General features: G+C 39.8%; 1 long non-coding RNA gene across 1 annotated transcript in view; it reads left to right on the top strand.

Annotated features, from left to right (window-relative positions):
• Positions 1–20,747, top strand: part of LOC105530403 — a 22,327-nt gene extending 1,580 nt beyond the window's left edge. Inside the window, exons 2-4 of the long non-coding RNA XR_001004648.1 lie at positions 6,004–6,052; positions 6,752–6,866; positions 20,037–20,747. This is a non-coding gene — a long non-coding RNA (uncharacterized LOC105530403). The remainder of the gene's footprint in view (positions 1–6,003; positions 6,053–6,751; positions 6,867–20,036) is intronic.
• The last annotated feature ends 1,404 nt before the right edge of the window (positions 20,748–22,151 follow it).

Here is a 22,151-nt window from a genome sequence, read left to right as displayed (position 1 = left end):
CGCAGGCCGGTCCCGCAGGGGGCAGGGAAGGGGGCCGGACGGGCGGAGCGAGAGGTGAGGCGGTGTCGAAGCGCGGCGTGAGTGTGTGAGTGAGTGTGTGTGTGAGTGTGTGTGTATTTGTGTGTGTGTGTGTGCGCGCGCGCCGGGCGGGGGGCGAGGGCAGTCGCGACGCGGAGGTGGCCCTTCCTTGGCTACTTGGCTGACTCTGCAGCGCCCCGACCCCTCTTCAGCCCCCCGCCTTCAGGCTGCCGCCTTAAACTCCGTGGCTTGTGCTTTCATTTTATTTCAGACCACGTAGGGGGCTGACTGGAAGGGATGAAACAATTCAGGTTTTCTAGGGAGATTGAGCAAGAACCTTAGTGGGGGGTGGAAGTAGGGTGGTGATCGAGACTCTGCCAGAAAACAAAACAAAACAAAAAAAATCAGTTTCTAAGGACGTCGGGGGTTAGGTTCGAGCCCGTGGCTGCTCTGTTTTGTTTTGCTTTCTTGGTATATAATCCTACAGATAAAAGGGTAATGTAAATATTTGAGAAGATTGAGAAATTGCTGAAGAGTAGTAAGGGCAGGAAAAAAAAAAAAAAAAAAAAAAGCCAGTCGGAAGAAGCTGGTTATATAATGCGCGATGTGGCTAACAAGAAAGGCAAGCTATTTTTATTTTGTTTACCGTATGCTGTGCAGTAGGGACTCCTCCAAACTGGTTCTGTCCCCGAAGAGATTCTTAGCTTCCCTGTGAGATCCACAGGATACAATTAGCAAAATTAGAAGACCCTATTACACCCACAGAATAAAAACTAATGCCTTACAGTGGCTTTCTCCCTGCACATCCTGTCGTGCATGCACGGGAATGTGTGTATGCAAATAAGTTCTCCTTTGGCAATCTAGTAGTCACATCTCAATGACATTTGTGTTTTATAATGCAGGCTGTTTTTAATATTTAAACATCATCGTTATATATTGCACACAGCAGTGGGTAGTTACTTGGTTATTTTTAGGCATAGCTAGTTACTTTTTCAACAGTGTTAGCTAAGACATTTCTGTTTGGGTTTTTTAGGAGGCTGCAGTTCCTAGAAGCCCCCGTTAAGCCCACCCTTCGGTTTATTTGGTGGGTAAAGGTAGTTTGATACTCGAGCTTTTTTTGGAATGAAGCTTATGCCTGAGGAAACCACCAGAGAGAAGAGAAAATCCTGCACAGGAACTCTTGGAAAGGGATTGCACCATAACGGCTAGCGCTGTGCCATTTAATCTCCTCTGATTGCCCTCTCACTGTGCATGCATCAGTCAATATTTTAGCAGCTCCGCAAATAAATGGACTTGAATGCCATCTTCTACATAAAGCAGAGGTTGAAGGGCTCCCCTGAACCTCCTGGCTGCCTGTCAGTGGTGTAGGTTTTCGGTGCACTTACTCCAGCCCTGATCGCTCATGTAATTAGATCAGGCTGCCATGGCAACAGACAGTGTTCCTCGTCCATTCAGGTAGGTTTGTCTTGTGCCTGAACTACTCCAAGTGTTTTATGCACAGCATTTATGCTGCCCAAGCCAGACGAGAGACTCCACGATTTCAATTGCATCTTCTTTCAGTCATTTGGATGGGAGACACTGAATGAGGCTTCTAGTTACTCAACTTTTGTAAAGGAGACCAACAAGCTGTTCTTCCTAGGTGCAGTATGTAAATGCATCTCCCCAGACAGTGAAAGGAGCCTGACAATCCTGCTGGTGTTTATTGTGAACAGATCAACAAGTATTTGGTACTTGTTAGAAACCTTTCAGAGCTTACCAAAGCAACATTTCTTTTGCAGTCTGGTGCCTTTGGCCTTGCAGGCACTTAACCCTTTCAAGTGTGAAGAGCGTTCATCCTTTGGAACCTACATTGCCCATAGCGATGGCTGGATTTCTAAAGGGTTTACTCAGGGGAATAACTTATTCGGAAAATATATTCCCATTGTCACATTTTAAAACTTGACAGCCATCATAACAAAAACTGGTACTGACAGTAGGCAGACATTCTGAATGTATTCATTCTTAATTTGGATCTATTGGCTGTGATTTGAATGATCTTTGGTAGTAAGTTAAAAGGATTTTTTTTTTCCTTAGCTAAGCTAGCAACGATAGAGGCCTATAGCTAGAGGACTGATAATGCATGGTGCTTTTGCACAGTAAACATATACTTTATTTTAAGATGTAATTTAGTGAGCAGTTAGCAGTATTCTATTCTTTGCATTAGGGCACCACTGATGAAGCTGCCTAAGCAAAGAGAAATAATATTATGGTAAAAAGGAAAAAAGGAAAAGTTGCTTTAGTTGCTGAAGCTCTGTGCTGCTCAGGGAATCCAGCTAAGTGGGGCGGGGGAGTATTTTAATAACCCTGGTAGTTGAAAGAAAAGATAGTTGAGAATATGTCTTGATTTAGTTGTGACTGCCAGTCAGTTTACAATTTTATGGCCAATATAGCTAAACTGGTAAATTTTTTTCCCCCAGGGCTAGGATTGAGAGAGCTACTCAACTCTCTTCACAGGGGGTTTATGAGTTTTTACCGTTTCATGAGTTTGTGTGGTTGGTAAATTCATTGTGGCCTGGTCAGATGAAGCATTGCTGTAGTTAAAATGAGCTATTATTTCTTCCAGCTGCTTTTATAAGGTGGTAAATAGATGAGAAGCAAGGATGTCAATATTACACAATGCCTTGGAGGTCCTGAATTCTATTTTGCAACAGATCGAAAAATGCTTTACTTGCAGTAAAATGTGAACATTTATTTTTCAGTGCACAAATAAATTCATGTGAAAATAAGTATAAAAAATATACTTGGTGGGAATGGCCAAAGGCAATATTTTTCCTTGTGGATTTCGTTTTAAGAGGGTTTGATAAACGGAAGTGATACTTTGTCAAAAATGTTGCAACTAGACTTCAGGACTTCTGCATTGTCTTTTACACTTAGAGGAAGATTAAACAAAAACTCTTTAGCCATAAGATTTCATGTCAAATGCCCGTAAATTTCAACATACCTAAGTCAGTTGCCTAGGAGTCCTGGGAAGGCCAGTGCTGAGATTATTGAAATATTAGTAAACATTACTATGACTCCTATTTTTGTTGTCATTATAGAGTCCAAGGACTCCCATTTCTTTTGAATAATGTTGTGCCTTTATTGTTTTTCATTCTGAAATGTCAAGTGGATTTTACTTTTTTGCACATAACTTGAGTGACAGTTTCTGATGACTAACACTGTAACACTCATTTTGTTTCCTATTAAAAGTTAAGCAATAAACATATTTTACTAAAATTCTGAAACTCACATAAGTAGGTAAATGTGGGAGTGAATGTTAATTCTTTAAACTGTGGTTATCTAAAATAACACATAGATTAGCATCTGAAGAGCTTAAATACTTGCATCGGTAAAGTGACATAGTGCAGTAAGACAGGCTATTATTTTTAACGGAGAGATAGATTATTTGACTTTCCTTGCTCTGTATTTTCAGAGTAATTCAATAGTTTGAATGATTAGTTTCTGTGAGAGATTTAGATCTGTGCAGCTTAATTGATTCAAATAACAGATTTAGTTCCGGTCATACTTCCAAGGTTATCAGAAGCAGGCCCTCCTCCTTATTTTGTTAAAAGCACCGAAAGCAAAAAATTGTAGAAATGGTAATAGAAATAATAATTTCTGTTTTAGGACCTTACATGTAGAACTTCTAAGATAGGAATTTTTAGTCATCAATTATGTTCACATTTTATTTTCATGTAATTTAGTTTAATAAAATAATTTACTCATTCAAAAAAATTTTAAGGAGTGATATACAGTGTCAGTTTTACAGAAATTTTTAAATGTTGGCTGAAAGAGCTGTAATTAGACTGAGATTTTAAAAAATATATAAATGCTTAAAATTACAGAAGTAATAAAAAGAATGGTTTTAGACAAATCTTTACTTTTGGAAACAGTTTTTTATTTTTCTCTTTTATAGTTATATTTATGGATATTTGTCTTTATCAGTGTAGTAATATATTTTATAACATTCATAATTTGAACTTTCAGGCTAATGTACTATAAATATTTGTATTATGCATTATTATCATCCCAAATGTACCAAAACACGTTTAGAAGGAACAATTATGGACAAAAAAGCAACAAGCATTATACCTTGTTTGACATATTTCACCTAAGCAGAAATGTTTCATTGATTTTTCTGTAACTTTTAATGCATCCCATTTGTGGAGTAATGAAAATGTAATGATAATTGCCACAATGTAAGCAAAAATTGTATCCTACCTGAAAATTACTTTTCAGAAAATTCATGGTAGTGTACTCAGAATTTGAGACTTCATAGGGCAGAGGTTTCCCCGATTGTGGTGTTTTGATTTGGGCTAAGAGGAACTCTTTTTTTTTTTTTTTTTTCCATTTAGATGCCCTTTAACATGACAACTTTTGAATAAGTTAGGTAACAGAAGTTTTTCGTGACAGTTATTGTAGCTGCTAACCTATAGCATCTGTCCTACTAACGTTCAAAGAAAATATATTTTTCTGTCACTGTGTATGGCAAACTTTATTTTCTTGTGCCCTTAATTTTGGCCCCCTCTCCCACATTATCTCCTGGTATTTACTGACCATTACATCAGTTTTGGTTAGGCTGTCTTTCTTGTTAATCTTCCACTATTAATAGTATTGTATTATGTTGCTCTGCTGGATGTTAAGAATATTGAGTATTGCATTTTTGGCGTATATCATTGTATAAAATGTCCCATAGGTTATTTTCTTATATATTAATTTTGTAAGTTTTTGCAGTAAATACATGCTGCCTTGCTCGTATTCTTGCCTTCTTCCCTCTGATGGAATACAAGTTATGTAAACTCTATTATCCTAACTAGTGCAGCAACACAAATACTTTTGAAATAAGAAAGCATACTCCTGCAAGAGTAAATTAATCTTTTACGGCATTTACATCATGTTTGACCCTCCTCTGCACTTCAGCAAACTAGGAGGAGGTTGTAATTTGGACTCTATAAAAACTTATCTGCCAGGTGATATGTAAACAGGATTGTGTGCATACAAATTGTCATACAGGCGAACACTCTCCCAACTGGTGAGCTCATAAAAAGCACTGTCTGCAGATTTATGGTACCTGCACCTTGTTTGAGAATCAAGTATTTTGATGTTTAATTTGAGATGAAATCAGGATCCTCCCTCCCTGCCCCCTCACCCTTAAAAAAGTACTGAGTAAATAGAATTTTGTAAACTTCTACTTAACTTGGCCATTATTTATATTTGTAACTCAACAGGCTTCTTGCTGGAGGGACTGTGCCTTCTAAAGATTTGAAAGACATTATAGTGTATAACAGCTTACCTTCCTTCTCTGTACACACAGATCACACGTGGGGAAACCAAGGACTACAAGAATTACTTCTTTTGCATATCAGTCCCAGGCAGGCAATCGATGCTTAAATAAATGCTTGGTGAATGGATTAGTTAGAAGTAAGCATATTTTGGCTACTGTTCATTACTTTGAAAAGTGCTGGAAAGAAGTGGAAGTTATTTTCCTTTCCAGCTGGGCTGTGCTCTTAAAAATAGTGAGTGTGTATGGATGAAAATAATCATGACTACCGAGATGTGTTGCCATGTACCCAAGGATAATTGGCTCACTTACCTGTTTACGGATTATTCACATTGGAGATCATATTCATAGCTCCAGAATAGTTTCTTTCTGACATCCAATATAAACCTGGGCCGCCTCCTTCCTACTGTTACCTGGCGTGAGCTTAGGAAACGCAAACTAAATTTAAAATCAGCCTAAGCAAATGTGCAGATCAGCTCCAGTAATCAACGACTGAAAATCAGTCCAGCATTCACTAGTTTGGGGATTATATTATAGTGACCCTGCTACAGATTTAAAAAAAATTTTTTTTCTGTTTAATGTGGATAATTGGGAATCACCAGTATTTAAGAATATAATTTTAATGGATAGGGTGAAAAAATACGTTAGCAGATCAAGTCTTCAACTTCTTCCATTTCTATGCATAGGTTTTACCTCACAAAAACTACTACAAGCACCAAGCTCCCTGATGGAAAGGTATATGGAAGATTCATTCATTCATTCTTTCATTCATCCATTCACACATTCACTCATTCATCATACAATGGATAATTTTTACTTAACCATGTGCAAGGAATTGTGGCAAAATGAAAATGAGATATACATTCAGTATTTAAATAACTTAAAGTTTAGTGGAAAGTTTAGTGAATATATATGCACACTTTGCACTTTTTTCTGCATTTTATCCTTTCTTCTATTCCATTGGACTGGTATGCTGATAGCTGTGCACTTTCATGATTGTCTTTCAAGTTGCATGTTGGTAGATAATATATGCCACATTAAAATTAGGCTTTGGCTCAATTACTGTTCAATCCATGCCCATTTTCACCTGATACTCCTTGTAGTTACCAGCATGTGTTTATCAGATGATTGGCTAGAATCACTCAACCAAAGAATGACAGTGGCTGGCTCAAATGGGGAGACCATCCTCTTAATTTGATGGAAGAGATGACCTTTTTGTATGTTGGCCTCCCTCTGAGCCCTATTGAACAAAACCAGACCTGCCTTTTGAGCTGGCTGTGTTCTGTGTAATTCTCATACAACAGAATGCCAAATGTGATGTTCTTAACATTTGTATTTCGGTGCATAGACACTTAAGGTGGACTTATTTTTTAAAGCAGTTTATTCTGTTTTTCATTTTGGATTTCCTCTCCTGCACTCCCTGGATCATTGCAGGAGCATCGTGCATCAAGTCACCAGGGTGGTCCATTCAAGCTGCAGATTTATTTGTCATCCTTGTACAACAGTCTCCTCCTCCACTGCCACTACAGGGAAGTGCATCACGTGTCAGGTGAGAGTTTTGCGATGCTCTCTGTTTTCCATCTGAGGATAAATTCCTGACTTGGAAAATTGCCTCCTAGCCTTACTTTGTTGGCTGTTGAATATCATTTTCTTTGCAAGCTCTATTTGGGCATAGTGTGGGAAGTTGAGAAATTGCCAAGATTGTTTTTTAAAACTTGGATTAAAGTATCTATCTATTTGGTTTAATCTATATGGTTCATGAAGAAGTTCATTTGACTTTGTGATGATTGATAATTGCCAATTGGGGGCTTGAACCTGATCATTTTAATTGTCACTTTTCCTTAATACAATTAAGAATGCTATGCTACCAGATATCTTAAGTCACAGTTTTTACATTTTAGATTACTGTTGTAGTATAATATATGCGTAGCAAAACAGAGACCTGTTTGTTTAGGAGGAACCAGTATTTGTTGAATCTTGAATTTCTTTGTGTCTGTTTGGATTTTACAACTTCCTGATTTTCCCACGTACAGTAAATTTTTCTGGCCTGGAGAGTCATGCAGACACAGGGTGTATGCAAGGGTGATGACTCATGGTTTTCTATTGAAGAAAGGGCCAGAGGATATTGCCTCGAATTAAATCAGGAGAGAAAAAGAGGTTTGCTAGAACTTGGGGCAGTAAGGGCTTGGGAACACAAGGGTTTGGGTGTAAGTAACCAAGGGAGATTGTGAAATAAAAAACGGGATCAATTTCTATTTGCCTTGGAAACAGACCTGCTTGAAACTGTGAAGACAGACTAGATTAGAGGTTCCCAAGCCTGGCTAGGCAACAGAATCACCTGGAGAGCCTAAACAAAATAGAATCAGGGGCTCCACCCTAGACTTGCTGAATCAGAACGTTCCCTGTTGGAATCACTGATCTGTCTAGGCAGTGATTCTCCACAGGTTTGGGAACCCCTGGGTCAGCCAGTCTTCCAGCAGCTCTTCCTAAGTAAAGGGATAGACTTAGCTGGTGAGAAGCTCGTTCTACTTTTAGCAAATCTCCCATTTGAAAATTCGAATTTTCAAAACTCATTTTTCAAGAGGTGGATGGATATTTGCTTTATCAAATGTTCATTTAAACAATGATTGACCACATTTCTTTGAAGAAAGAGCTGCCTCTTTACCTTAAGAGTCAATTTTTAAGTTACATATAATTTCTCTGGCATCTTAGATAAGAGCATGGAGCTCCGTAATCAACCCATCTGGACTTAAGAGCTGGAGCTGCCACTGTGACCTTGAGTAGTCCTATGTCCTTTCAATGCCTCGGTTTATTCATGTATAAGATGGAGGTAATATTAGAACTTTCTTATAGGGCTGCTGTGAGGATGGAGTAAAATAGTAGATATACTGTGGGTAGAATAGTACCTGGTGTGTGGTTTGTATCTGTTAACAGATGCTATCAAGTAACTTATCCCTCAACAGGTTGATTGTTATGGTCATGTTTTATGATGATTGCTCCTGAATCATACATGACTAGGAATATGTAAATATACCTGGACCTTGGTCTTTGGACCCACCCTGTAGACATCTACGGCTCTGCAAAGCCAAGGAGCCTTTTATTTGTTTTTGGTTAATTTTAAATTCTGAATTTATCACAACTGTCTGACTGATGGGATACATGTGTGGTTTTTTTTTTTTTTTAGATTGTTGTAAGATGAACTGATGAATTGCATGCATAAATGGGGTTGTTTGTGGTCTGAGTAAAAATAAACAAAAACCTGAGTGACTGAAGCATTATGCCTCAGGAAAAATTGCCAAAAAAGTCCCAGTGGGGGACAAGATGGAGGAGGGAGGAGTCATCACAAACACGATATTCTTGTAAAATGTGGAACTGGTTTCCTTATATTTTATTGGCTGTGGAGTAGAGAGGTGTTATTTAAGTGGGACTGTAACCTAAAGTTCCATACAAATTATCTCTTAAGATCTACAAATGTCAGCTGAATGAAAAAGGTAAAGAGTGGGCCAGGCACAGTGGCTCACGCCACTTTGGGAGGCTGAGGTGGGTGAATCACTTGAGGTCAGGAGTTCTAGACCAGCCTGGCCAACATGGTGAAACCCTGTCTCTACTAAAAATATAAAAATTAGCCGGACATTGTGGCAGGTGCCTGTAATCCCAGCTACTTGGGACTCTGAGGCAGAAGAATCGCTTGAATTCAGGAGGCAGAGGTTGCAGTGAGCCCAGGTCGTGCCCCTGCCACTCCAGCCTGGGCAACAGAGTGAGACTCCATCTCAAAAAAAAAAAGAAAAGAAAAGAAAAGAAAAAGATAGAGTGTCTTACTGCTACTTTATCTCTTAGGGATGATACTCATTTTAACAGTTATGTGCTAGGCTGAAAATCCTCACATTTAGATCTTTGGAGAAGTAGTTTAATTGCAGGTGGGTTGAGTACATGTGCATTTTTTTTTAACCTGTGGTGTTGAAAGGGAGTCATTTGTGATAACAGAAATATCCCAAGAATTTTATTGTGGAAAAACAGGCAGCAAAAAGTCGTATCTCTTGGTCAATATGGGCAGCTTATTGAGAAGAGACCTAGGTTTTTATAGTATATTAGGAAGTTTAAGTGTCTTAAGAATACTAAAATACTGACAAAGTAGCACAGTCACCTTGAATTTTAAGCAGCTGACATTTTCTATGGTTGCATTTAAAGAAAGCTTATAAGCATTATCTAAACATTTTGCATCAATAATGGCCTCATTACAGTCTTCACGATTGACGGCTCAACGTAGACAGAAAAATAGTATCATTCACGTTGTACTCTGGTATATTCATTCAGTTTTTTTTCTTAAACCTACATTATAGTTCTTTCTGGTTCTAGTTATTTTATAAATATGATACAGCTATAGCAAGTTATGACCTAACTTGTTCACAGTCACTATTTATGTAAAGAAATGATTCATTCATTTATTCATTGTGAATTTTTTTAAAACTACTGCATGGTGCTGTGGGAATAGAAGTGAATAAGAGCTACCGGAAGGCAGTTATTTTCTTCATGGTCAGGCAGGGGAAAGAAGAAACTCTCGAAATAATGAATACAAATAGAATGGGGTTCTAACGGTGTTCTAACAGTGAAGGAATTCAGAAGAGTGATGCTGTGTAGGAGTGATCAGGAAAGACTTTGAGGAGGAGGGATCACTTGAGTTGAGCTCTGCCGTCTAGATTGCATTCCTGTGGGAAGAGATGGATGGAGCATGAGGAAGGCCATGTGTGTGTCTGGGACATAACAAGCCAGTGCACGGTATGTAACTGACCAGGATGTTCTGGCTGAAGCCTAGGTGCTGGTGGACATCTGAGTTTCTGGATTCAAGCAGACAGTAGAGACTGTGGGAATAAAACCACTGAGACATCGAGTCTGAAGATAAATTTGGAGGAGTCCTTGACATAAAAGTGATCTTTGAAATTAGGCCTTGGATTCTTAGGCCTGGCAAAAAGTTTGACACACAGGAGGGGGATGATTGAATTCAGGGATGACGTCAGCTGGTGTAGAATGTGTAGAGAGAAGGTAAGAGGCAGCGGAGAGTAGCTTGAACATTGATGTGGCACGGCCTTCATCTGCCTTCTTTTCATGATCTGGGGTGAAGGAGGCTGGGTGGCTGGAGGAGTTAGGTGATGTATGCGTGGGCCATAAGGACTCTTCTGCAGAAGCTCAGGCACCTCGGAAACTCAGTGCTGAACTACAGCTCAATGAAATCTTGTCAAAACCTTTCTTCCTTTAAGACCTTTACAAAAATAGGAACTTGAGCTAATTTTAGCTAAATCTAATGTGTGTGTGTATAAAAATGAATGCCACGTTTGAAATTCAGCGTATGCGGTATTTCTTTAGACAAGTGATCCTTCTGTTTTCCTCTAAACAGTTTTATTAAGATTTTCAGTGAAGCCCTGTACATATTAACAAGAATTCCAGCATTTCTTTGATCTTTTCTACTGTTGATTTATTCATCTCATGTGATATGCGTAAATCACAATGTGCCATCTACTTGACTCTGTAGCAATTGTTCATTTGTGGCAATTCATTTACTGTACTCTGATAAACCACATTAATGTGGGTGTGTTTGGTAACTTCAGAGGATTCCCTGGAGGCTTTCTGTGGACTCTTTAAATGTGAGATGTGTGTGTTTGTGTGCGCGTGTGTATACTGTATATACCTAGTTACTAGACACAGCCCTTTGAACAATTTGGCTTCCCATTTATACTTTATAGAAAATAAAGAGATGTAGAAGTGGTGAATCTTGGCTCTGGGGAGAAAGTTAGTCTAAGACTTCATGATGTAAAGTGAAAGAGAAGGCTGGAAATGATGTTACGATGTTCTCAGTGAGCAGTCTGTTTTAATGTAATGAGAGAAAATTTGAGGATTAAGTGTTTTTTTTTTTGGTCCTGAGTTAGTTAGGATGGGCTCTCTGTATAGCCCAAAGGACTCAGAATAAAAGCAGTGACTTATTTAACTTTCACCAAAGACAAGAAGGTTAAGACAGGAACAAGAGGGATGGAGCAAACAACTCCAGGGGCAGATCGTTCTGTCTGCAATTGTTTAATGAGCATCTAATGTATGAGAGGCATTATGCCAACAAGGCATTCTAGGGAATATGGAGATGATCAATAGTTCACATTTACTATTCTGCATATTAACTTATTGAATCCTCATTACAATTCTTCAAGGTAGGCATCATTATTTTCTCCATTGCACAGGCGAAGAAACTGTGGCACAGAGAGGGTGAATAATTTCCCCAGGGTTGCCCAGCTGTTAAGTGATAGAATCATGCTTGGATTCCAGTCTGCACTCTCAGCCCTGTTCCTTAAGCCCTGTCCTTAAGAAGCTTACAGTCGAGTGCATAAGGCAAGGCATGGCTTGGAGTAATATTTAAAGAGTCATGACACAGGTACAACACAGTCTAGGAAATCAGGATCAAGGAAGGGTCCTTCCTCGGAGCCTTCTCTTTTGATGCCTGCCTGTCTGTTCAGTCACATATGAGCTTTCTGACACAGGCTGTCCTATGCAGGCTTTGTGGTGTTTTCTTCCTTTCTTTCACTCTTACTCATATCTCCTTGAGATTCCTATGCACTTTCAATAATTGTTCATTGAAGAAAATGATGACAGTGGCAATTTGCTCATCCATTTCAGGGGATTGGCTTAAGTTGGCTCCGAATGCTGTTCAGCATCAAGAGTCTCAACGAGATGATGAACTTTTGACTCTTAAAAGAACTTCACTGGGTCATTGCTCAGCTTGCAAGACTTGGCAGATATGAACTGTTTATCTCTCCAGTGTGATAGGTGCTGGTGTGGCACCGAACGCAAGCTCTAAGAATAAAACGTGCAGCGAAAGGAGGTCACGCTTCAGTCAGGGTGGCCATAAGGAAGCTTAGAACTCCCATCCCCTCTGCCCCTGCCTCACCCCGTCTCATTTTCTCTCCTTCACTGGAACAGTGAATGAATCTGAGCTCATTCATGTCAAGATGATAGAGAAGAAAGATCACTTTTCTCTTAGCTGGCTCAGGGAAGGCCAGATTGTCTTTCTTACACTGAGTGAAAAATTACTGACGACTTTTGTGTTTCTTTTTTTTTGGTCTTCAAAGGCAACATCTCTTGCTTTTACAGACCCACGGAAATTGAGAAGAGGATGCAAGATTTACTATTCGTGCCCTAGCCTGGCAGCTTCAGCCTACATCACAGCTGTAATCATATGTGATGCATTTTTATTTACAGATTAGTAGGCTCTGAATCTGACATATGACTAACCGGGAAGCTCCTCCCTGTCACAGTTGTATGTCATCTGCTTCAGAGAACTAATTGCTTGGCAATTCCCCTTTGGTAATTCCCTCTTTATTTTCTGATGAGTTACTTAACAGCGATGGGCTTGTTGAGCAGAGCGTGGAGTTTAATGTGTGCTCCAGAAACTCCACTGTAGGCCTGGGGGATATGTTTTTCGAGTTCTGTTTAGCTTTACTGAAGGAACACTGAAACCATTATATGGCCTGTTAATATTTCACTCAATACCGGATGAAACACCGAGCAGCATGCAGTTTTCCAAAAGAAATCAAAACCAGGCTTCTTTTTAAAATGTGCCCCTGTGCATTAGAAAATTATCAAAAAGGAATTTAATATTTATAGGACGTTTAATGCTCTTTTGAAAATATGATTTAAAATGGAGTAGTCTTCCAGGACCCTACAGAGTGAGTGTAGTGTGCTGTTGGACTGGTAGTTTGGAGGCTCAGTTTCTGTTGCCTGCCCTGCAACAGGGTGACTTGTGCTACTCACTCTACCTTGCTAGGTCTCAGTTTTCCTGTCTCCAAAACACAAGGAGGTTGAAAGAAATGATCTCTCGGGCCTATTCTATCTCTGACATCGTACAGTTCCACGAATAGATTTTATTGTAATTCTTGCTCCCGGCTCCCCCAAGACCTTTGCATCTGTCAAACATCATTTGCTGTTGTTTGACTTTGTTAGATTTTGTATTTAATTAGAATTTATATTTTAGCTATTATTATGTCATTATTTATAGAGTAAGTCATAAGTGGTGCCTAAAATCATTTATCACCCCATCTATATTAGTTTCATACCTCAATACTTCCTCTGCTCCTTTTTACTGTTCTCGCTACCATGTCCCAAACAACATCCATTTCTGGAGGTGGAATGCAGTATAACTGGAAAGAATCTTTCAGCTGATTGTGGGATTATTTTTTTGCAAGAGGAGTGCAGAAGCTCTGCTTTTCTAAGCAGTAGTAATAAGGGCCATATTCTGCTTTTAATTTGCAAGCAGAAATCCTTTTGATGTCATTTGGTTTTACCTGCAGGTGCAGGTTTTAGTCTCTAGGTAATTCCTTTTCTCTTCTGCATCAACTTTGCCAATTAGTGTGTGCGGCATTGCCCTGTCTTTTTGGTTAATTCATAAGCAGTTCATACAAATGCCTCTTGATTCATTGCAATTATTCATAGTTTCTTTAGGCAGCTAGTGCAAATAGAAAAGGTGACATTTGAGAGGGTTTGTTGTTTTAATTTATTTGTTTCGTAGACAGAGAGGAAGGGTGAAAATGAGGACTTTGAAGTCAGGGAGATTGAGGCTTGAATCCTTCTGGCTCTGGCTCCTGGCTCTGTGGTCCAGGTCACATTCTTAAATCTGTGATCCTCAATTTCCTCATCTGTTAAATGGGGATGATAATACCACCTAACTCACAGAATCACCGGAAAGATGTAATGTGCACTTACTCTCTAGATATTGCTTATGGTAGTATCTCAATAACTGATATAAAGCAAAGACACACACGCGCGCGCGCGCGCGCGCACACACACACACACACACACACACACACACACACACGGAAGGCATAGCATTTAAGACCTCAATAAAAAAAGCAAGAACAAAGGAAAGTGCTGCATTTGAGGTACAGTCAGGGTAGGAGGAGCTTCTCAGAGCAGCCAGTCTTAGTAGGCAGAGTTGGAATCTCAGAAGGACCTTTGAAATTTAGGAAGGACTAGGCACCCTCCGCTAACCTGGCAGTGATGTTTTCTGCAGGTAGCTCTGCTCCACAGAAAAGGGTGTTCACTACACCTGACTGATGAAAATACTATGTTTTAAAACATGTATTGCCCAAACCTTACAATAATAAAGGAAAGCCAATAAAAGCAAAAGTTCCCTTTGATTCCACCATTCCAGTCCATAAATCAAGTTCATTTTTATGTGTTGTTTTTCAGTTCTTGACAACGTAACATATACCTTTTCTTTCAGTTTTGCGTTTCCCATGTAGCATCAATGTTCTTAGTAACTTCAGCTATACAGTTCTCATTTGCGAGGGTCATGTAACATTCTATCAGGTTGTTTAATCTTGATTTTTAAGTTTCCTATCATTTTTGTACATTCAAGTTGTTTCTAATTGTTTACTGTTGTAACGCCGCAGTGAATATCTTTGCACACAAGTATTTACCGAGGACACACTCGCATCAGAAGGCTCATTACTAAGTTAGAGGGAGCTTGCTCTGAATTGCTTTCTAAAAGGCTGTGCCAATTTACATTGTTACTAATGATATTAGAATGTCTCTACCTTCAATCTTAATAATGGTGGGACTTTTTTTTTTTTTCTTGCCTAATTTAATAGGCTCTTTGGTTTTAAAGTTTTCATTCCTTTGATCCCTCTCAGAGACGGAACAGTTCCATCTGTGTTTGTTTACTAACTGTTCTTTTTACAATTAGCGAATGACAGTCTTGATGTTTTCTAATCTATGTACACGAGCTCTTTATGTGTTCTAGATATTAATCCATTTAAAAAGTCATATTTGCTGGAGCTACTTCCCTAGGCCGATTTCCTTTCATTTCAATGATAATGCTTTTTGTTGTACAACGGTTCAAGTTTTTATATGATCAGCCTCTCTTTTCTTCTACTTGTACCCAGGGCCAACCTGGAAGGAAGAAATGAGATTACTGCAGCTCAAATTCTACACCAGGCTGGCGAGTGGTCCACTGGATGGCTTTGTTGGGAAGAGCTCTTTCTTTCTTCTGCTCACTATTCCCCTTGGGAACTGTTTCCTGTCGAAGTCCCAGTCTTTCTATCTCCAAGGGCCCCTTTCCCCTTCTCCCACCTGCCCCTCATTCCTTGATGCTCACCTACCCTGTGCCGATTTCCTGGCTGTGGCATCCTCTCTGCCCAGTTCTCTACCCTCCGTTGCTGACCTGTGTGTTTCTCAGGGAGCCCTGCCCTGGAAGCAGTGGGTGGAAACATGTCTGGCAACCTCCCTCACTAGGGCCTAGAGAGATCAGTCAGGAATTTCAGGCCTGGCCAAAGTCTAACCATTATCCAAGTCTCCGGGGTCGGGGTCTTCACATCCTCTGTCATACATCCCTGCTACCTAGCAGGCTGCCCTGCTAAAGGATGGGCTCCTTGGCGTTGGTTTTTATCCACGTAGGAACCAGAGAGGCACAATGCTACCCTGGTTCCTTTCCTGTTGTAGCTCTTCTCTGGAGATAGCTCTTCCAGTGGAAGGTTGGAAACAACTTCCTAGGCATTGAATTTTGAGGAATGCTGGTCTCAAAGTCTGAGTTTAGACGAGTGGCTCTGCTGAGCTGGGTGGTTTGGCATGTGATGTACCTCCTAAATGGCCTGTCTAAATGGATTGTTGTTCTGGTCCAACACGTTTTTCCTCTTTGAAGCCAAAATGAACATTTGTTAGTATTTGAAATCTGCTGACATCTCTGTTTTTCTTAACCCCTTCCCTGGGTTCTCATGGTCCTCAGGATAAAGTCTAGAGTCTTTAATGTGGATCAGTAGGTTTTGAGCACCTTCCTTATATCTCAAGCCTTATCACTCACATGTTGCCCTGTATTCGCCCCACATCGGTCCTATCACACTTCCTCTTTCAAGCGCTATACTCTGTTTTGTGTTCCAGCCTTTAGACATGTTGTTTCCCCTCCTTAGAACCCAGCTTCTCTCCCCCCGCTGTCTGGCTACCTTTCCCTCGTTCTTGAAATCTCAACTTAGAGTCTCTTCCTCATGAAGTCCTTGGACGAGGGACTAGGGACTATTTGCTATCTTTTCTGGGCTCCCATAGCATCCCATTCTTCCCCTTGTATAACACTTCACAATCCTTCTCCAAGCCCAGCAATAGGAGGGCTGCCTTTCCTCAGTATGTGGCATCTAGTGAATGGGCAGTACATACAGGCATTCCCCCTGTGATGTTTATGTTGCAAATTGGATGTGATTCCATCTATTAATATGGACTGTGATGTATATAATTGTGGTCAGGAACCAGCATGGGGTCCTGTGAACCACAGTGGTGGAAAAAGCTATGGCACCTGTTTGTTCCAGTGGCTTTGTGCTTTGTCTATCACACAGTGGGTGATAAAGGTGACGAAAATGTGTAAGAAGCCTGTGCTAAGGAGAAAGAAAGGTCCAAGGATGAATCTTCCGGAATGAAAGCTATACATAATACAGTGCTGAATTCGTTCAGTCATATTTAAGTTTTATAGTACTGCACTTATAACCACACAAAACACTATTCTTATTGAAATTCAATACAGGAAAAATGCCTTTGTTTTTGAATGTCTAAGACTGTCTTCCTTCCTCCTCATTGAAAAAATTCCTATTGAATTTCGATTATATGAAGATTTTTAGAAACGCAGCTATTGTGTTGAACGAATGAATGAATTTGAGGTTCACGTTCTTAACGTCTGTTTTCTGACTTTGATCAGTTTCCTTTAGGTGCTCTCATGGTCATACTCTGCAACTGAGGTGAAAGTTTCTAGGGAGACAGTTATCCCAAGAAGATACTTTGATCTGGAAGAGAGTAGTTCTGAAGTTCTAAGTGAGGTTTGTTGGTTGGATTTAGGTAAGGTACCACATGGAAAGGAGAACTGCTTAAAGGGGTAGGGTGACCGTGAAACCCTCTTCTGCAAACCCTTCTCATCAAGTATGAAACCAGTGGAGTCAGAGGTCCATCTGATCTTATCTGTGCCCTTTTGAGTTGGTCTCTGGGTTGTAAATGACTTCATCTCGAAGTTGCGCTGTTGGTGGTGGGGGAGGACACCTTCTCCAGGTGGAGGGAGTGCGTTTGTGGTCGATGGTGTGAGCGACCGTATGTTGGACCATATGTCAGAACCTGTTAAGAGGTATGGAAATGCCTCCCATTAGAAACTGAAGCCCTGGGTCCTTTGACGGCTGCAGCACCCCCAGAGGAGAGTACCCGACGGCCCTTTCAACCTTGCTCTGCCCTGGCAGGTTCCAAGTGGAGGCGGAAAGAACTCTGGATGAATTTTGTTTTGATTATTCTTCCCCTTTTCCAGGCTCTGTGTCCGGTTCACCTCTGGAGCTGCCTGGGTCACTGCAACCCAGACTAGAGAGACGTATGACCCCAAGTTGTGGCTTTTATTGGGAGACAGCCTTCGTCTAAGGAACTGGGAAAGAATGTGTTCCCCAGCTGCTGCCTTTCTGGTGTCTGATCTGATACTTTTCAAAAGATAGCAGTTTTGTTTGGTTTGATTTGGATTTTTTTTTTCTTTTGTAAATGATCATAGACCCATAAGACAAGTTTATTATTGTATTGACAGAATACAAAAAAATGACATGGTTATTTATTTAAAAAATCTCTTTCCATACGACTTTGCTTTCTATTGAGTTTGAAGGAAATATGGTGATAGCATCTAAGCCCAAATTTTGGTGTTTTATTTTGACTTTCCTGTTCTGTTTAAGCTTCTGTAACCCCTTGTACCTTTCTCTACTCTTCAGAAGGAACAGGTTGTATTTTTTTCCATCTCAACATCATCCAGATGAACCGTGCTATTTTAACAATCTGTGTAAACAGATACAAAAGGAGGAAGACTACTTTCTTTAATTTTTCTCCCAGCGAGTTGCAAAGCTATTTCAATCATCCTAGTGATTAGGAGAGTAATAAACAACATTAAAATGAAGAAACATCTTTCTGAGAAGGACCTTGAAATGTGGGTCTTACCAGTAGTATGTGAGCCTTCCTCAGACTAAACTGCATAACACAGTTCATATCATCTTTAAGTCCTGGAGGGAGGGCTTTTTAATATATGGACATGACCCAACACTGTTGTTGGCTGTCCTGCTGTACAGAGAACATTCGGTGACCTGGAATCACAAAGTTTCTGTCTCTGAATGGTGTACTTAATTTCACTTTTTGCCCTGAAGTCTCAAGAAATGAGACTTCCTTTAGAAAAATGTGCTTAAAACTTTCTCATTTTAAATGTCCAGGGTCTTTGAAGAGTGTACTGGGAGGAAAGTCCTATGTTTCCTGTTTCTCTTGTAGGACTAGTCGAAACTACCCTTTCCCTTGATGGTATTCTGCAGTCTGAGCCTCTGATTTAGTAACTACAGCCTTTAAAACCACAGTTATCCAGACCATGTGCAGTGGTTAATGTGTCATGAGTCTACCTCAGCTGATAATAGCACATCACAGAATTCAGAGTGCCTCAGATAAATTGTTTCAGTGGATAGTCATAATGACTCCTTGAGTAGAAAAGTATCCTCATTTTCTAGGGGAGAAAACAGAACCTATGAGGTTGACTGATTAATTGGATTCCAGTGGTTAGAAATACATGTAGCCTGTGCTGTAACCCTGATTTTCTGACTTGTAGTTCAGCTTTCTTCTCTATCTCCTTGTACAGCCAAGATACTCCAGAAATTATTTGCGTTTCCACAGTTGTAGGATGAAAAGACTTGTCTTTGCTTAATTAAGTTAGCCCACTAGAACAATGTTGAGATGGAGCTGGAATGGTGAAGAAATGCAGGAGTCCAGTCCTTTGGATATGTGCAGTTCCTAGTTATCCCTTGAGACAGTGCTTTGTTATAAATTTAGATGTTAGAGGCTGGGCCCGGTGGCTCATGCCTCTAATCCCAGTGCTTTGGGAGGCCAAGGTGGTGGAATTGCCTGAGGCTAGGAGTACAAGACCAGCCTGGGCCACAGAGTGAGACCCTGTCTCTAAAAAAAAAAAAAAAATTAGATGTTTTTATAGTGCCTGAGTCTAAACTTGATGGATAGACAGAGAATGGTTTTCATTTTGCAGCCACTGCCCCTTTAAAGTTGAGCTTTTTGAGCTATATTTCCTTTAATGCACCCGTGTCAGCAAGGTTAAGAACATCAGGAAATCAAATTGATCTCGTATATGGAATCTTGAAATTTGATGTCATCTGCTCTGAGAAGTCCTTGTGGATGGGAAGATTGTACAATCAGATCATTTCTCTGTATAGCTATCTGCCGTCTTTCTACTAGATGTTACAGAAGAGGTTAGAAGAAGCTCTTCCAGCTACCTGTGAATCAGCTTTATCCTGCTAGGCAAGAAGCAGCTGGTGCTGGACATTTGTATCTGCAAAAACCATGAGTTACTTCCCCAATACTCTAGTGGCTAATCTTTTAGTAAAATACACTGTCCATCTCTTAGTGCCAGAAGCAATAACTATTATGAAGCCTTTTCTTTCTTTGCAGAAGTGGTTTGGTGGTGACCATATTGTTAGTTGCAGAAACACTTAGAATCTGATTCACATTTAGACTCGATGGAAGCCAGATTTTATATCTGGACACCTCATTAGTGATACTGCAAACAAGACAAAGGCCATCTATCTCTCTCTTAGGTGCCCTCCTCAATCTCTTTACAGCATTTCCCCCAGGAGTCAAGGAGCTAGCCTGGCGGGGACTTTTGCTTGGTGATGGAGTAGCTAAGAATGTTTCTCTCTAACAGGTCACAGAACAGAAAGTGCTGGTGGACATCTCTTCTTGCCCTAAGATCTTCGTTGGAAGTCCTCGGGACTTGGTGTCTTTGCCGTTCAAAGTGTTTATGAACTCGCCAGGAGGCATAATGTGTCACCATTTTATTCTGGGCCACCCTAAAGGATGACACCCAGCTTCAGAGACCTCCTCTTGGACGACATCCCTGAGAACCAATGTTTTAGCCGTCCCATAGTCTGACGTCTGTTTCCGACTGCTTTTGAGCTGGCGCAGGCTTAGTCATTAATGGCCAGGACGATGTTAAATGTTCTGCCTGATTGGCTTGCAGCTACACACCTTTTGTCATTTGTAGAGCAGCAACTCCCTCTTGAGCTCTTGGGGAGTCTTTACACAAATACACTAGAAAAAAGGCACCCATCCATTTTTTTCCATCTTGGCATTAGCTCACAGGCATAGTCCTGGGATGACCTGGAGTAGAGGCAGTGGAGGATAAATTCATCTTGCACAGACTTGTTTGTGCTAGTTCTAGCCTGTCTCTCGCCACAGATCTAGCTTTTAAATACTCAAGTGATTGGTTTTGTGTAGGAATGTGTGGATTGTTGGATTGGAAGAATTTTCTCCCTGGATTTCGAGTGTTTACATAAGCAGATATAAAAAAAATTTGATCACTGATTTAAATAGCAGAGCTTATTTTAAAAAGTTATGGGTGTTTCAAGGTGGTACAGAATAAAAATGTCAGGTTTTTTTTTTTTTTTTTTAATACAAGTCATAACACAACCAAAAGGTATATATTAATGTTTTGTCAGGAAAGGGTCAAAATGGAAAATTTGCAACAAAGACAAACTAGAATAGAACAAGTGCAAACAGAAGCTGACAAATATATGCCCCTCGTTGGGAGTTCAGCCCATGGAATGTTATGTAGGACAAAAGGAATGGAAGAGATATTTCAGTAACATTTTGTTCTCTGTCAAAAACCTTCTGAAATATAAATCTGCTGTGTATTGGAGAATGGATACAGCAATTGATTCAAGTTGAATAGCTTTCATTTAACTAGAATATCCCACAGAAAGCAGTTCTTGTTCTGACAACCATATTTTTGCTTTCTTTCACTTAAAGAAAATAGAATTCATGTTTACATATCTTATAGGGTTGTTTTATGGACAAAGACAGGTCAAACCCCATCACAGTGGCTAGTGTTACAACAAATAGAAACATTTCTAAATGAAATAACATTTCTAAGCCAGGGCCAGTGCCTGCAGTAATAATACTAGGTTGGTATTATGAAGCCATTTGCAACTATAAATAATTCAGTCATAGATGTGCTTTTTTTAAAATCCTGGTTTTTTAAAATTCTAGTCTTTTGCCAGTACACACACCCATACACATACTTCACCTATTTGCATAATAGAGGAGGCATATGAATATGTATATAATAAAGTCACTTTATTTTGGACTTTCTGAAACAGATTACCTTTTTTCTTGTCCTCATGATGGCTCCCTGAGTTGCTTCCAATTGTTGAAATTCCATAATTACCCACAGATATGGATGTGCTCTTCTAAGGGTCTTGCCATGTCAACCAACCCAGCTGAAAGCTAATAGCCAGTGCTAGCGGTTGAAGGAACTGAGCTTTAGAATTGAGAGACCCCAGCAAAGGAAGTTCTGTTTTTATTCTCCATTTCTACACTCCTCAAGGAGAAATTAGGTGTTTATTATTTTGTTTTGTTTTTTAAATTCCCAGATCATTCTGGCATTGGTCCTGGATCCGCTGCAAATGTAATTTTTAGCAACATCTATTACTCCTGAAATATTTTGGCTCTTCGTGGCCCGTATGATTCAGTAGACTCTGAGGTTTTCCAAGTACATTAAGGACTTAAATACAGAATGTCTTAAACTTTTAGGGTTATTGATTGAGAGAAAGCTTCTCTAGGAATAAAGTTCTGTTGGGTTTTAGCCCTATTCTGCTTTCAAAATTCTTAACTGGATGCCTTCTATTTTGCTTTCTTTCTGTGTTTATACTAGTTTACTACTTGGGTTTATTGTTTTCTTACTTAGAAACTACTTTTTTTTTTTTTGTTTTGTAAATGCATAGCCCTTAAAAATATAAAACAGTTCCAAACAGTTCCAACC

This window comes from Mandrillus leucophaeus, unplaced genomic scaffold, assembly GCF_000951045.1.
Source record: "Mandrillus leucophaeus isolate KB7577 unplaced genomic scaffold, Mleu.le_1.0 Scaffold82, whole genome shotgun sequence".
NCBI classification, from domain to species: Eukaryota; Metazoa; Chordata; class Mammalia; order Primates; family Cercopithecidae; genus Mandrillus; species Mandrillus leucophaeus.
This window is presented reverse-complemented; position numbering and strand designations above follow the sequence as displayed.